Source organism: Protopterus annectens, chromosome 3.part0 (genome assembly GCF_019279795.1).
Source record: "Protopterus annectens isolate FY-2018-M chromosome 3.part0, PAN1.0, whole genome shotgun sequence".
NCBI lineage: Eukaryota > Metazoa > Chordata > Ceratodontiformes > Protopteridae > Protopterus > Protopterus annectens.
In genome coordinates, this window is record NC_056731.1 from 1,958,120,091 (window position 1) to 1,958,135,707 (window position 15,617).

General features: G+C 39.6%; 1 protein-coding gene across 1 annotated transcript in view; it reads left to right on the top strand.

The window, feature by feature from the left end:
* Window positions 1–5,070: 5,070 nt before the first annotated feature.
* Window positions 5,071–15,617, top strand: part of LOC122797209 (HIG1 domain family member 1A, mitochondrial-like) — a 234,273-nt gene continuing 223,726 nt past the window's right edge. Inside the window, exon 1 of the mRNA XM_044066039.1 lies at window positions 5,071–5,151. The gene's annotated coding sequence lies outside the window, so the exon portion shown is untranslated. The remainder of the gene's footprint in view (window positions 5,152–15,617) is intronic.

The following is a 15,617-nucleotide window of genomic DNA, read 5'->3' on the forward strand; positions in this document are numbered from 1 at the left end:
GTCCTGTAGGTGCTGGTAGAAGGCATTTGTAAGTGATTCAGCGCTTTGAGTAATGTTTACCACTGACTCAGGGGCCTTAAAGGAGACCACACTAGTTTTTAGAAGTGTGAAGTCAGCTTTTGAGAAGTTTTTCACTGTGGTCTTTTTTATTTCAGGTGGGGGCGGGATGAGGACCTCCAGCGAGATTAGTTTATGATCTGATCTCACCAGTGAGGGGTATACTTCTGGTGTTGAACATTTTGATCCCATGTTCATGATGATGAGATCAAGTATGTTTTCTCCTCTTGTGGGGATGGTGACTAGTTGTTCCATGGCATTTGAGTTTATGAACTCCAGGAACCTTTGGGCTAGAGTGTTTGGGCTTGAGTAGTGTTCCCAGTCTATATTAGGGTAGTTGAAGTCACCTAGTATGATGGTGTTTGGAGATACATTTATCCTCCAATGTTTTCAGGAAGGCCATGTGAGGTTCCTGAGTTTGAGAGGGTGGCCTGTAACATGCTACAAATTGCAGAGCAGTCTTGCCTATGGTTAATTGCACCTGGATGGTCTCCGATGCATCGTGCGTTGCCACCAACCTTGAGGTGTGGGTGTCCTTTATGTATATGGACACCCCCCCTCCTTTCTTGGTGTTGTCTGGATTTTGGGGCCGGAACGCATGATATGAGGTGAAACCTGATAGTGCTGGGGTGCTCTCAGGAGCCTTGAACCAGGTTTCTGTCACAGCACAGACATCGATGTTCTCCATACTGAGAAGGGCCTTGAGTGCGTGCATCTTGAGATTGAGACTTCTGGCATTGAGCAGCATTACCCTTAGTTTTTCCTTTTTGTGTTCTAGGGTGGTAGGTTTAGAATTTGAGCCTTGCCTAAAAAAGGCACTATGGGGGTGGCAAGAGCCTTTGCCAATATCCGGAAGCCTAGGGGTGACAGGTGCAAGCCGTCCCTTGCGAAGCAGCGTGACTTGTCCAGCATGTCATCCCAGGCAGACAGACATTGGATCCCCTTTGAATGACACCAGAATTTAAGCCAATTATTAAAGCTGATCATCTTATCACTGTATTGTGGCATCATTCTAGGTGAAGGTAGGATACTGCTCAAGGACAGGGTCATACCTGCCTGGGCTACATAATCAGAGAGCTCCTCAATGTCTCTTTTCATGTAGTCCAAGGAGGTACGTCTCAGGTCGTTGACACCAGCGTGGACAATGACTGAGTCGTACTTGTACCTGCTGTTGAGAGACCTGAGTGCTTGCGTTATGTGGTGGATTCTAGCGCCCGACAGGCAGCTTACTGTGACCTTCTCCTTACTCAGTCTGGTGAGCGGGACGTCAGTGTGTCTGACTATGGAGTCACCTATGACAAGTATGTTTGGTGTTGTATTTGGCCTTAAGGGCAGTGACTGCTTTGCACACTGATTTTGTTGTTTATGTGTTGTTTGTGTGGTGTATTGAGTTTGCAGTTGCTTGGGTGTCTGCTTTGGAGGCCTCTGCTGTTAGGGTAAATTTTTACTCAGAGCCTCCGAGTATGTCTTAGTGTGTTTATCTGTTTGATTCAGTGGTGTGGTTGAGTTATGTGAGACTGGTATTGTGGTGTGTGTAGTTGCCTTCTCCTCCTGCCTGGTCTTGCCAGTCCTGAGTTGAGAGAGCTCAGCCTCCAGTCTGGCTAAATAGCTGCATCTCTCACAAGTGTTAGTGTTACGTGGGAGGAGGAGAGGGTTGTCCGTGTACATGAGACAATTGTAATATTGTCTCAGAATTCCCAGATTCACCAACTGGGCAGGAGAGGACGCCAGCATCTGACCCTTCGACATGCTAGAAAGAATTATGAGTTGGTATAAGACAGAAAAGTAGTGGGCTTAGCAGGGAAGTGGGCACTCCTGGGGGGTTTGCTAGTGAGAGATTTGTATAATATAGGAGTGCTTGACCTGCAAAGAGAATGCTTATAAGACAAGGGATATGCTTATAAGACAAGTGCTGAGCTTTTTGAGAAGAAAAAGCTATTTGGAACAAGTGCTGCACTTTTTAGTGTAGGTGTAAACTGTTTAGGTTCCTAACAGAGCAGTTCTAAGGGAAAAATTGAAGAACAGACTTTCTGGAGCCAGAAAGAGTTTAACCTTGTTTAACCGGCGCTGCCCGATGCTAAATCGCGCTAAAGCACGTTAAAGCATGCTTGATAGCAGGGGCTGGAAAGAAGCAGGAATAGACCCAAAAGGGACAATAAAACTACAGTTTCAAGTCAGTAACCACCTCTATGGGGGGCAGGGAAGCTGCTCAATGTTATTCACTGCCACTGATCAACAGAGAGACCCTCCTTCAGCCCAAGCAAAAATGGCCTCACAGAAACTTTCAAACAGTTCAGGAACAGCAAGCCTGTAACTGAACTTTTTTAACTCTCAGAAAAGTGGGAAAAAAGCAAGATTTTTTTGTTTGTTTTTACAGAGATAGCAGAGGTTCACAAGTAATATCAAGTTATAACAGTGCAGTAAATGACCCCACACAAGAGTGCTAGGTCAAGGACAGAAAATATGCAAGTTTTAAGAAAAAAACGATTTAAAATTAAGTGCAAACAGGAAATTCAGCAAACAGCTTTTGGTTGTGCTCTAAATACAGCTACTAATACAGAAATCAAGTTTAACAAGCCAGAAAATGCTCAAGCTAGGCAGCTATGCAGAAAAACTTAGCAAATAAACAGAGAAAAATACTTAAAATCTCAAAAGTGGCTCCCTTCTTCTCTCAGCGTTTTTTCCTCTTGGTGGGTGCTTCACCAACAGCCAACAAGCCTGAAAAGACGCCCAAACCACGAGGCAACTAGGTTTTAAGAGAGGAAGATGAAGGAGTTATGGAAATGACCCCTAGTGGCCAATAAAACTACAGTTTCAAGTCAGTAACCACCTCTACGGGGGAGCAGGGAAGCTGCTCAATGTTAGTCACTGCCACTGATCAACAGAGATTGCTGAGGACTAATCTTTGCCTGGTGTACAAGGCATCCACAAATCCAATACTTATGAATCTCCTACATATTCATTACGTCATCAGAAATACAAGGTCTAGGGACCTGAATTTTGTCTTTGACTTAAACAGAACATGCTGGAGAGACAGATATGTGTCCTAGAGACTGTCCCTCCTATGGAATAGGCTTCCCAGTCATGTGAAACTGAGTTTGTCTATTACCCAGTTTAAGAGAAACAGCCCAGTGGAAGGGGAATAGGAAATTTACACCAAGCCTAGCACCCATGTCCCTTATGGACAGAAGTAGCTTAATAATGCCTGGTTCTCAATATCCTATTCAGATACAGGACATCATTATTATAAAGCAGCCCTGGGTTGTTAACCTAGTAGCAATCTATGAATGTATGAATCTATCAGTACAGGACACACTCCTAGAGTAAGTTTTCTTTTTCCCATCCCTAGATCTAAGTTGCACTTGGAAATGGATAGCGATGATGTTTTTAGTAAATATTAAGCATACGTTAACTATTTTTGTATTACAGCATTTTTTCATAATATACAAATACACTGCAATCATGCTATCATAGTGAATCTATGTATAGCTTACTTGAACTCATTGCTAGGTCACTGGTCATTTTGAATTTGTACTGTATTTTCTGTTTGTGTTGTAGTAACTGTACTCTGTTGCAGTAATTATACTCTTCTAGGATGGAAGATGGTCATGCTTGATCAGACCTCTATACAAATAAACAGATGTAAATAAATAAGCTGAAGTAAATAGTCACTATTTGTCGATGTTTTATGTGATATCTATTCATTATACAAATTCTATATCTATTCCATTTTGATTAGTTGTTTTTATTTCCTTGCAAATCATTGATTTGCTGTTTTAAATTGTCTTTGCTTCATATTGTTCATTATTTTTTATGTAGTTTTCAATTTTTAAATAATGCATATATGCCTCCTATTGTTTTTCTAAAGTTGTTCTTGTTTGTGGCTACACAGCTTGAGCCATGCCTGAAAAGGGTCTTTGGACCAGTGCACCAACCAAGTTAACAAATGGCAAATAAATAAAATAAAGCCTCATAACATCTGAGCATTTAAAACATGGCACTAATGTTTAAAAATTTCTGCAGAGTGTAATAAAGATGAGTCCATTGTTAGTTTTCAGAACAGAAAATATTCCGGTACTACAAATTATTACAGATAAGGATACTTACTCTAAGTGATAAAAAAAAAAGTTTTCTAAGCTTAGTTCATTACTTAATGTTATGCACCCTACAAGTTTATGTTAAGTTTAGGAAGAAAAATCAACAAATTAGAAGGAGCGGGGCTAAATCCGAGAATTAAATCATTCATAGCACTGCCATACAGGAGTACCACCTGTCCCACTTTGCGAGGGACAGTCCCTCTTTAGGCAGTTGTGTCCTGCAAAGAAATCGAAAAAATGGCAAATGTCCTGAGATTTTCGGACAAACATATTTCCTATATTTTATGTAATAGTTGCATAAAACAGTTATTCTGTATCTGAAGCACCTAGATGTTATAAGAAACAGAATAAGCAACTAAAATACTGCAAGAATAAGCTTTTTCTTTGTACTGGCCGTGAGTATGTTTTGCCTTGCAAAATCTGACGTTTGTACCAAAGATGTCCCACTTTGGGCATTTGAAAAGGTGGCAACCCAACTGCCATCCGACAGCACAGGTGACAGATGTGGTGTCACAGTTGGAATATTGGACCCTACTCGTATCTCTCATGCCTCCCAAATACTAAGCACAAGAAATCTGGGTAAAGACAAAAATAACAGGGGAGTAAAATCCGGGACACATTTTAAAAATTGCTTTTATAAACTTAGAACTAGAATAACATGATTTGTTTTAGCATGCGTTTTTAAAGGATATGAATTCCGAATCTCAGTGTATGTCGTTATCTAATGTCTTTAATCCCCACTAATTTGCCAGAAAACTACACATTTTAGGAGGAAAAGAGCAAAATTCGAATAAAAACTTTGACAACTAAAAGGGATGGAGGTAAAGCACTTTGCTACCTCACATCACGCTCTGACAAATTTCCAGCACGTGGGAGATAGGGCGGTGTCGGGGGCGGGGCTGACCGAATTTTGCCGGTCCTTAACATCATTCGTGTAGGAAAAGCACTCTCAAGGCTGGCTTCAAGAAACCAACTGAAATTTTATTTATTTCTTCAGGTAAGGCGATTAGCAGCAGATTTTATTGTGCGCTTTAATAAACTGTGTAATTCACAAGTACAGTGGAGGGAATGTAAGGTTCCTATCCATGCAGTTACTTACTCTGGTCTTCCTAAAGTCCGTGATTTTGTGATACAACCCATACCTTTCAGCTGTCCAGATTGTTGCTTCATATTTATGGTCTGTTTCTGCAAAAATTGTGGGTTTTTTTTTTGGCAAATCAGAAAATAATTATATAAATGTGATTTTTAGACTTCATATCTTTTATAAAATTCATGATAATGCCAAAGTGTTATTCCATCAACTTTCCAAGTTGGTAAGAGCAATATTTAAAAATTGTCCCTATCTTAATTGGGCCGTTCCACCCCCTGCACCCCTTCCCATTATTTATCCAGAGTTCTTGCTTTAAGGGATCGAGAGGTATGATTACAGCCGTAAGGATTAAAGTCCAGAAATAGTTTATATCATTGGCATAGTCGATTTCTTATTTCAGGAAATGTATATCCTTTCAATTTATTAACTCAGTAGGGTTGACACCTTTCATGTGCCCAAAGTGGGACATTTTTTGTAGAAATGTATGATTTTGCAGAACAAAAAATACGGCTAGTGAAAAGGACAGAACTTCACGTTTTTTGCCGAAATAAAAGCTTATTTTTGTAGCATTTTAGTTGCTATTTCATTTAATATGTATGTGTTTCAGATACAAAATTACAAAATGCAACTATTAAAGAAAACTTAAGAAATACATTTTGTCTTAAAATCTCAGGACACTTGCCATTTTTTTTTTTTTTTTTTTTCCGCAGGACACAACTGTCCAACGTGGGACTGTCACCCGCAAAGAGGGATAGGCGGTAACCCTAATTAACTGTCAAAGTGGGGAGAAAAAAAACATGCCATTGATACTTGACTGAAGAGGTTGCAACTAGTTTGGCGAACAGGGGATTTGCCAGTGCTAAACTGTAAACGGTAGACGTGATACAAAAGGCCACTGTGCTTAGCTTTCTCACGGCCATGCAGGGTCTCTATCTCCATCCGGTACTGCTGCACACCTGGTTAGTGAAAGCTGTATCATAACTCTCCATGTCTCTTAGGGCAAGAAATCCGGACAAAGCCAAATATAATAGGGTTACCACTTTGCGAGGGACAGCCCCTCTTTGGGCAGTTATGTGCTGCAGAGAAATCGAAAAAGTGGCAAATGTCCTGAGATTTTCTGACAAACATATTTCCTATATTTTATGTAATAGTTGCATAAACAGCTATTCTGTATCTGAAACACCTAAATGTTATAAGAAACAGAATAAGCAACTAAAATGCTACAAGAATAAGCTTTTATTTAGGGAAATAAGTAAGGTTCTGTCCTTTGTACTGGCCGTGGGTATGTTTTGCCCTGCACAATCTGACGTTTCTACCAAGTCCTCTTTGGACATTTGAAAAGGTGGCAACCCTATAAAATAATGGTGGCGACAATGGCCCAGAAAATGGGAACAGATTTTAAATATTGTTCTTAAACACTTAGAACGTCACTATAAATACATCATATGTGTTCGCATGCATTTTCTGAAGGCTTTCAAGTTTCGACTTCAAATGCATGTCATTGTTTAGTGACTTCATTTTTCGATGACTTGCCGGAAAACACTAACTTTATGAGGAAAGATCAAAAATATGAGGCAAAAATGTGCACAGTTGAATGGTACGCAAATCTGTCTAGTGTGCACGAAGGGCCAAAGTGCCCTTCTCTCCCTCATGAAACCTGTCATCCTGAAACGGATGCATGTACTCAGTACGTAAACAAGACGTCCAGTTTTACTGCCGATGTGTTAATAAAAATATTTGTAACGCGTTTTTTTTTTTTTGGGGGGGGGGGGGGGTACTCTTACAAATTTGGCTTAGCTGTATTTGACCCAGTGTTATCACGCTAATTTGCTGTTGTTGGGTATTTTTTCACGCGCGCTCTTAGCCTTGTACATTTTTTGGATCATATTATCGGGCGGCACAGTGGTGTAGCGGTTAACTTGTCACCTCACAGCAAGAGGTTCTCCAGTTCGATTCTCGGCTGTGGTCCCTTCTGTGTGGAGTTTGCATGTTCTCCCTGTGTTCGTGTGGGTTTCCTCCGGGTACTCTGGTTTCCTCCCACATTCCAAAGACATGCATCTGGAGCATTTCTCCCCGGGCCTCCGCTGAAAACAGGCTCTGTGGAACTTAGTCGGACTTTCCCGGTCAACAAATGTTAAATAAATAAAAAAATGAAAATAAAATGGTGCCCTAACATGTTTTACTTTTGATTTATTACCTGCTGGGTGGCGTTTAGTACAATTTGAAAAGATGGCGTAAAACTCTTCTTCCTACCGATCAGCTGTTGCACATCATTAAGTTTTACTTCTCAACTGTACAGATTTTTGCAGAATGTCCAGATTTTTGCCTCAAATGTTTGGTCAGTTTTTCATAAAAGTGTAATTTTCTGGCAAATTAACGGCAAATCATTCAAGACTGAAGTTAGAAAATAATGACAGGCATTTGAGTTTCAGACTTAATACCGTTCAGAAAATTGATGCTAATGCAAAACATGTGATTCTATTAACTTTCTAGGTTTGTAAGAACAATATTTAAAACTGTCCATTTTTTTGTTCCTTTGTCCCACTTGTATTTATGGCTTTGTCCAGATTTTTTTGCTCTAAGAGGTTGAGAGGTATACATCAGTCAATCTGGCAAAAAAACTGCTCAGTTGTAGGACGGGGATGCAGTTTGCACAGAGATATCCAGACATCACATTCATTACGTTACACTGTGCTTTGCAAACACTTTAAACTGTGGTGCAGCTTGTCCAGCTTCAGTTACCACGTACCCCCCCAGTACTGTGTCACCCATTTTCAGTACATTTTGTACTCGCATCTAATGTTTTTGCCCTCGCCATCCACCTATTACTCAGCTGTTAATGCTTCCCCCCTAGACATATAGAAAAGGAACGCATTATTTTCAGATGTTACCATTTATACCAATAAGAAGACCTTTTAGAGATATATTCGTTTTATACATGCACTTCTTGTACATTTATTGAACTTGTGCTCACCGGGAAATTTGGAACGAAGCCGACTTTCAGCGGAGGCCCAGGGAGAAACGCTCCAGAAGCGGGTCTTTGTAACGTGGGAGGAAATTGGAGCGCCCGGAGAAAACCTGCACGAGCATAGGGAGGACATGCAAATGTCCGCACACAAGGCACCCCAGCCGAGAATCAAACCGAGGAGTTCTTGTTGTGAAGAAACAACGCAACTGCTGCACCACTGCGCCGTCCGGTCGTATATCTATGTACTGTAAATATTAATCTACACAGTTCTAAACATTCTTTGCTTTTTGAGTGTTGAGATGCTCAGAAAAAAATGGACACTGTATGCCTGTACACCCTTGCTCATTTTGGCGAACATAGGTAGAGAGGTGCTCACGTATTCATTATTTGTATTATTTGTCCAAAAAGAGGCGGTTCTGTCTCAATTGTTCTCCGAACTATTCGGGAATGCGTTGTTTCTTAAAATTCAGAATCACTTCCTTTTATTTTTACAAACCTTTTATTAAGAACACAGACTGTTTTTGGAATTGCTTGCATGTATTTAATGTAATAGGATGGATGACGTAAGCTTTGACTGTCTGACCTCTGTAGCAACCTGACAAAACAACGATATAAAAATGCTCTATAGAAAAAATAAACATTTTTGAATGTATGTTACCATGAGATAAGCACTCCTCCCTCATTTTCTATTCTCCCCCAAGGTATTCACAATCCCCCCCTTGTCAGGTCTTGCATCATAAAGGTTAGTCTAGCCTTCTGTATATGCTAAACTACACATAATCTAGCTTTTGTAGACTGACATTGAAGTGGCACTTGCACTATTTTTGTCAGAAATGTCAAACTCTCCCCCAGAAGGCACACTAGGTGAGGAAACGGGGAGATGCCAAGTGCTATTAGCCCAAATACTATGAAGACCAAGCTAGAGAAGCTGGTCCAGTTAATATCCAAAAATTACAGAGTTGAAATATGCTTCTGTTGCAAGTAAAAAGTTGCCTGTGTGAATATGGCAGTGACAGTCCAGGCAGCCATGGTGCAAGTCACCTGGAAAGTTGTTTTGGAGCATTAATGAATAAATAGCATTCCTATCTCCACTTTTGCCTTTCTACTTCTTATCCTTTTTACACTTATTTTACTTTCACTACAATTTCCTGTGATTTTCCCCCTAACTTATTCTCCGTAGGTTCTTCAACAGTTCTTTCTTTAACATTGTATGCCTGGGTAATGTTCTCTCCCATGTATTTGAATACATTGCATTATTTGCTGATTACTTGAAATTTCAGCCTGGACATATTCTAATTGTATGTACTGTTCACTGATTTTTTTGCATTGTCATACTATGATTGTTTATTACCATATTTATGTAATTGTTACCTCTTTCACTATTATATTATTCCTGGAAGTTGTGTATTAAGCTCAAGTCTGAAACTGGTCCACTGGGATCAGTGCAATACCTCAGTTAACCAGTGAATCAATATCAATTTAAATAAAGTCCTGTCACTACAATCTGAAATTGTGGAGTTAAAAAATAAACAGTATAGGAATAACCTCTTTCTAGTAATCTTGAAAATAGGGTACCAAATCAGGAGATGGGGAATCATTGGAAACCTGTCTTCTGCAAGCCCTGAGCTTCACATAAAAAAAAATAAATAAAAAAACAAATATGTATGGAGTGTACCCACAAATGACTTAGATCCCCATCTAACAATGTCAGAACCCTACAACAATAATTTTCATGCTCCTGGAGTTCAGGCATAAACAGCAGTTACTTCACATGGGCAAAGGGGAAATAACTAATCCCGTTGGAGTGCATAATGGGTTTCTCTTCTAGGACTCCAGTCTTTGCGTAATCCACAGATGTACATCCTGTGCGGAGGATAGGCACTGTGTTACAGTAGTAACCTTCAGCCAGCCTTTAGATATACATCCAAGCTACTATATGCTGCCTCCCAAAAAATATGTGTTTGATCAGCCTGATTGGAGCCTATTGTTTCTACAACAGAATCTGCTTTCACCAACATATATGGCCAGAAATTATGCCTAAAAATAATGGGACTTTCCCGTATTTCATCGCATGAAAACAGAAATTTATTTTATTTATTTATTTTAGAAGCATAAATTTGTGTCCATGTCCATAAGCATTCATAATTGAATAATACATTTCTGTACTTGAAATAATTTCTTTTCCAAGTACATTTGTGAATAGTAAAAGCTTGAACAGTAAAATAAAAATAAAATAGTAAAGACAGAAGATGGTAAAAAAATGTACATTTCTAATGACAAAAAAAATCTGCATAACATCTATACTGAAAACTATCTGTAGTCATCTAAAATATATGCTGTCCTTTATTGTTTCTTGGCTTTTCAGTTCAAAATATAATTTCAGAGCCCCTAGAATGTGTACAGTTTGAGCTCTCTTTCAAAGGTATGCTTCAGAAGCCAAAGCAGTAATTCCAGCATCTTCTGTTACCTATTATAAGTTCCTAAACAGGATTTTCTGTGGCTTTTGTTTGACTTTAGATAGAAGATGTTTTTCCTGATTCTAGAGTTACAGGTCTAGAGGGGAGGATAATATTCAGTAAGACAGAGTCTACATAAGGCAATTATCACATGTACGAACTCAACAACTTTCAGATAATCTACTCTGCAATACTACAGACATTTTCAAAGGCAGTAAGCAAGGCCTAGTTAAACTACCAAATATTTCCACAACAGTAAAAACTGTACAATTTTACATATTTTGTTTTGCGTATTTCATCTCTCTGAAAAGGGAAGTACATTGCAACATTGTTTTAATTTTTGTCTTTTAGACAAAGTATTTATACACATCTTTAATATGATACAGTTCTAGTACAGATAATTTACATTTTATTAATGTTAAAACACAGTTAATATTCTGTTGGTTTATTACAACTTTCCTCTCTCCTTCCCAACACCACAGATGTACTGTACTTTATGAGCCTTTCATAGTGCCCAATGGGCCTTGACTAAATCTCTAAATCTCACCAGCCAAATGGGTGTCTTTATCTCTCAATGGGATACCTACTAAAGTTTAAAATGGGTGACAGGGCACTTTACTGGTTGTATCAGAAAGATAGGGAGATAGTAGCTCTTGCAAACTTGACACACGTTTGGCTAATAGGATATTGTAGTGTCGATGCACCAAGTTCAGGAAAAGGGCATTGTCTTTGCTTAGTTCAGCTAATTGAAATTGATATATCATTCCTCAAAATATTTACAATGGTATTTTCAAATTCAGTATGCCTTTTTATTGTTTAACTTTTTATTATGCTTAATTATTTATTGTCTTCCTTAAAACAGGCCCTTACTGATACATACATTCATATATATGACTCCACAGCTTTGGGAGTCGCATGTTGGTACGACCGTCTTAAGCATGGGGGCATTTTCCATATCCTAGATACCCTTGAGTTCCACATAGTTATAGTAAACAATTATATGCCACCTTCATGCTTATTCTACATTTACAGTTGCTGAACAAATAATTTTGTGTAAATTAACCAGTCTTGGTTACTGTTTATGCTGGTGAGTTCAATACTGGACACTAGTTCATACTAAGAACTTAGGCTTCAGTATTACGATGCAGTGAATAGGATGTCAGCACCAGTTTACAGATAAACTGTATAAATGTTGGCTTTGTTGCAAGGTTTCTTTTCAGTGCGACTGTACTATGCAGCTAACCTTTGTGGTGCTACAAGAGAATATTCAAAAAATGTCAAATTTTTGGTGGCAGCTGAGGTTAAGACCGTAACCATTATGCCAGCCCTCCCCCAGTTGTGATCTTGATAGACTAGAAATCTCCTTCAAAGTTAATCACTGCAAAACTTTGATCAGTCCCTTTATGGGAGGGCAACAGGATCCTACTGCATAATGATGCACTCTGTATTGACACATCCCCAATCATTCCATCTGCCATGACTTCTGAACTTAACTTTCTGTGGCTAAAAACCAAAAGTACATCTCCTGCCTTTTTATGTATTTAACTAAACAGCATTTTTGTGCTATTTTCTACCTAGTGTTCATGGATTGAGATGTATGTATTAAATGTTGCCACCCTATGTTTATACATTACTTGAAAACTCTGTATATGTCATTTAATGTTTCTGAATCTTATTTGGCTTCAAAAATAATGCAGTGCGTGGAGAACTGCCATTATGAAAAAAAAAAAAAAAAAAAAAGAAGCTTGTTAAGTGCCTTTCTGACATCAGAAAGGTGCTTAACAAGCTTTCATTAAACATCCCTAATTAGTGTTAAGACATCATAGGCTCATAGTTTAGTACTAAGCTAATTGCCCTTTCAAGCCATTTTAAGCCTAGCCAATTATCCCTTGTGAGACTCAAACCCTGCACCTTGTGTTTATAAGGCAAACACCTTAGGCATTAAGCCACCATCCCAACTCTAAATAATCAGCTCTTGCAAGTCACAAAACAAGGACCCTGCACACCATAACCATAGTAATTTACCACTATGCCATATGAGCTGCTCATCTCATGCTAAGGCTTAACAATGGACAGTACTGACCAACAAAGAACAGTGACAGAACAGTGTTAGATAATTCACTCTGCCACACTTACAAAAGTGGCAGAAGAGGGTCTAACAACTTTTAAAGCAATTTGTTCTCCTACTTGCTGCCTGCTTGACAGCATTGCAGTTTTTTACTGGCGGTGACATCCCCTTTCTGCACCAGTAATCCAGGAGCCTGAATCCTCACCACTGCCACGGGAGAGGGATGTTCACTTGGAATAAAAATAGACATATACAGTATTTCCAGATGCAGCTCTCTGCATCAAGCACAATTTCCTGTAAGAGCACACAGGGAACACACTCAGTCCAGGGTCTGGATTTATATCTCTCTATCTATTTCTCTCTATCTCTCTCCAGGGTCCCATTGAGACTTCCCACTGGTACAGCTGTAGAGTTGAGTCCTCAGCCAAGTATCCAAGCCAAGTCATCCTACACCCTCTCCGTGAAACCAGTGTTACATATCCCTGCTCCAAACAGCTCACACACACACACACACACACACACACACACACACACACACACACACACACACACACACACACACATATTGTAAGGCTCTTACAAGGGTACCCAATTATACTAATACTAATGATAGTGTTTGATCAATGCAATAGGGCTTTCAGGAGTGGCCACAGAGTCACCAAATAGATATGAGTACTTTCAAAGGTTAAAATATTCTCTAAAGGACTAGCCACAGTGAAACATTTAAAATATTTAATAATAAATAAGAAAATAACATGAAAATACTAAATATCTATTTACAGTAAACACCAGAGTTTCAGTCACAGGACATATTAAAAATAACACCAGTGGACAGGTTCATATAGTTACAGAAAAACAATACTTAACTAATCTCACTATATTTTCCTCACTGATCTAAAGAATTATTATTCCCTGGTTACTGACTAGAGCAAGTCAAGATGAAATAAGTGAGAGGTCCTTCCTTGTCAGGCTACAAAAAGGCTGCCCTGAGACTTCAGTCTCACCTAGTATTAAAACATATTTTTTAGTGATGGATTACAGAATTACATCACATACCTCTGGTCATATGACTTGTGGTTCCCGTGCTACTCCTTTGGCTAGAAGCTGCCGGAATTTAGCACATTTGTGTTACAATGCATAGCTCGAGCTTTGCTAAAGTTTATTGAAGCATCTGAAAGCTGTAAAACAATATTAACACTTCTGCTCTTCATACAGAGACTAACATACCATACTTCTTACAGACATTGTGTCTCTGGCTTCATTCAAAACTGTGAGATGCCATCTTTATGCCCTAGGCCCAGTAATTTAATTTAAGAACATCTTTCAAAGTTATTTGCAGCTGGACTGTGATTAACCTCTTCTCTTCCAGTATCATTCATTAACATATATATTTAATTCAGTTACAGTGCAGTCAGGACCCACTGCTAGTACATTTTTAACACAAGCAATTTTCCAAATATATTTTCAACACAAACATCTGTGCAAATCAGTTTGATATACAAATGACATTTAATTCTTTACAAAATTCCAGCTAGCTGTGCTGGCATATGTTACACATCCACTGCAGTACTTCTCCTGGCATAGCTGGCAAAACCTCACATGGTCACATACGCCCACCCTTGAAGACTCAAGCTAGTTTTTTTCAAGTGACCCTTGAGAAATGTTGCTTGAGAGGAATGAGCCTATCTGGGGATACATTAACCCATGCCCTGTCTTGAGATCCCATCTACATTGGCATTGCGAACCACACTACAGTGCTGCACTGTCATGTCATTTGCAACCCTAGGCATCACCTTAGTAACTTGGCATTGTGCTGGCTAGCTCAATGTAGCTATAGATCCCCCTCAGACTCCTCCTGCCTCCTACTGAAATTACTTAGCAGAAGGGCCTCCCTATCACGGCAAGGTTTCATCATGTTAACATGGTACAATTTGTGCCCTTGTCTCCTGCCTAGCAGTTGTACCATGTAGTTAACATCACTGACATTCCTTACTAATTTGAAGGGTCCCTCCCAAGTTGCTTGCAGCTTGTGTCTAACAGGAATGAGAACCATAACTTACTGTCCCACAGCATACTCTTGGGCTCAAACATTCCTGTCATACCATCCTTTTTCTGCTGTTGGGCTCCTTCCAGGTTCTCCTGGGCCAAGTCCATGAGATCCCTAAGCCTTGTCCTGAGGTTTAGGGCATATGCCACAACAGACTCCTTGTGGGTTTGATTCTTACCCTCTCACTCATCATGAATCAAATCTAAAGGCCCCCCACCATATGCCCATACAACAACTCAAAGGGTGAAAAACCTGTGGATTCCTGGGGTACCTATCTGTATGCAAACAGCAGATGGGGCAAATATTTGTCCCACTCTCTCTTAAACTGGTCTGCAAATGCCCGTAGCATGGTCTTTATTCTAGAGTTTAACCTCTCCACAAGACCATTAGTTTGGAGGTGGTAGGGGTGTTTTTTAGGTGCTTCACCTCACAGTGTTCCCACAGAATAGTAAGCAGGTCTGACATAAAACCGGCACCTCTGTCAGTTAGTATTTCTCTCAATAAACCTACCCTGCTGAAAACCTCTAACAAAGCATTTGCCAACTTTTCTGCCTCAATGGAGGACAGAGCCACCACCTCAGGATATCTAGTAGCAAAATCTACTAACACCAGGATATACTTCTTCCCTGTGGAACTAGGGGTACTCAGAGTCCCCACGATATTCATAACTACCATCTGGAATGGCTTGTCAACCGCAGGCAAATGCAATAAAGGAGCTTTGACACTGTCTCTTACTTGGCCACTTTTTGGCACTGCTCATAGGTCCTGCAGTACCCTTTTACATCCCTTGCAATCCCAGGCTTGTAAAAGGTCTGCATAATATGTCTCTTGGTA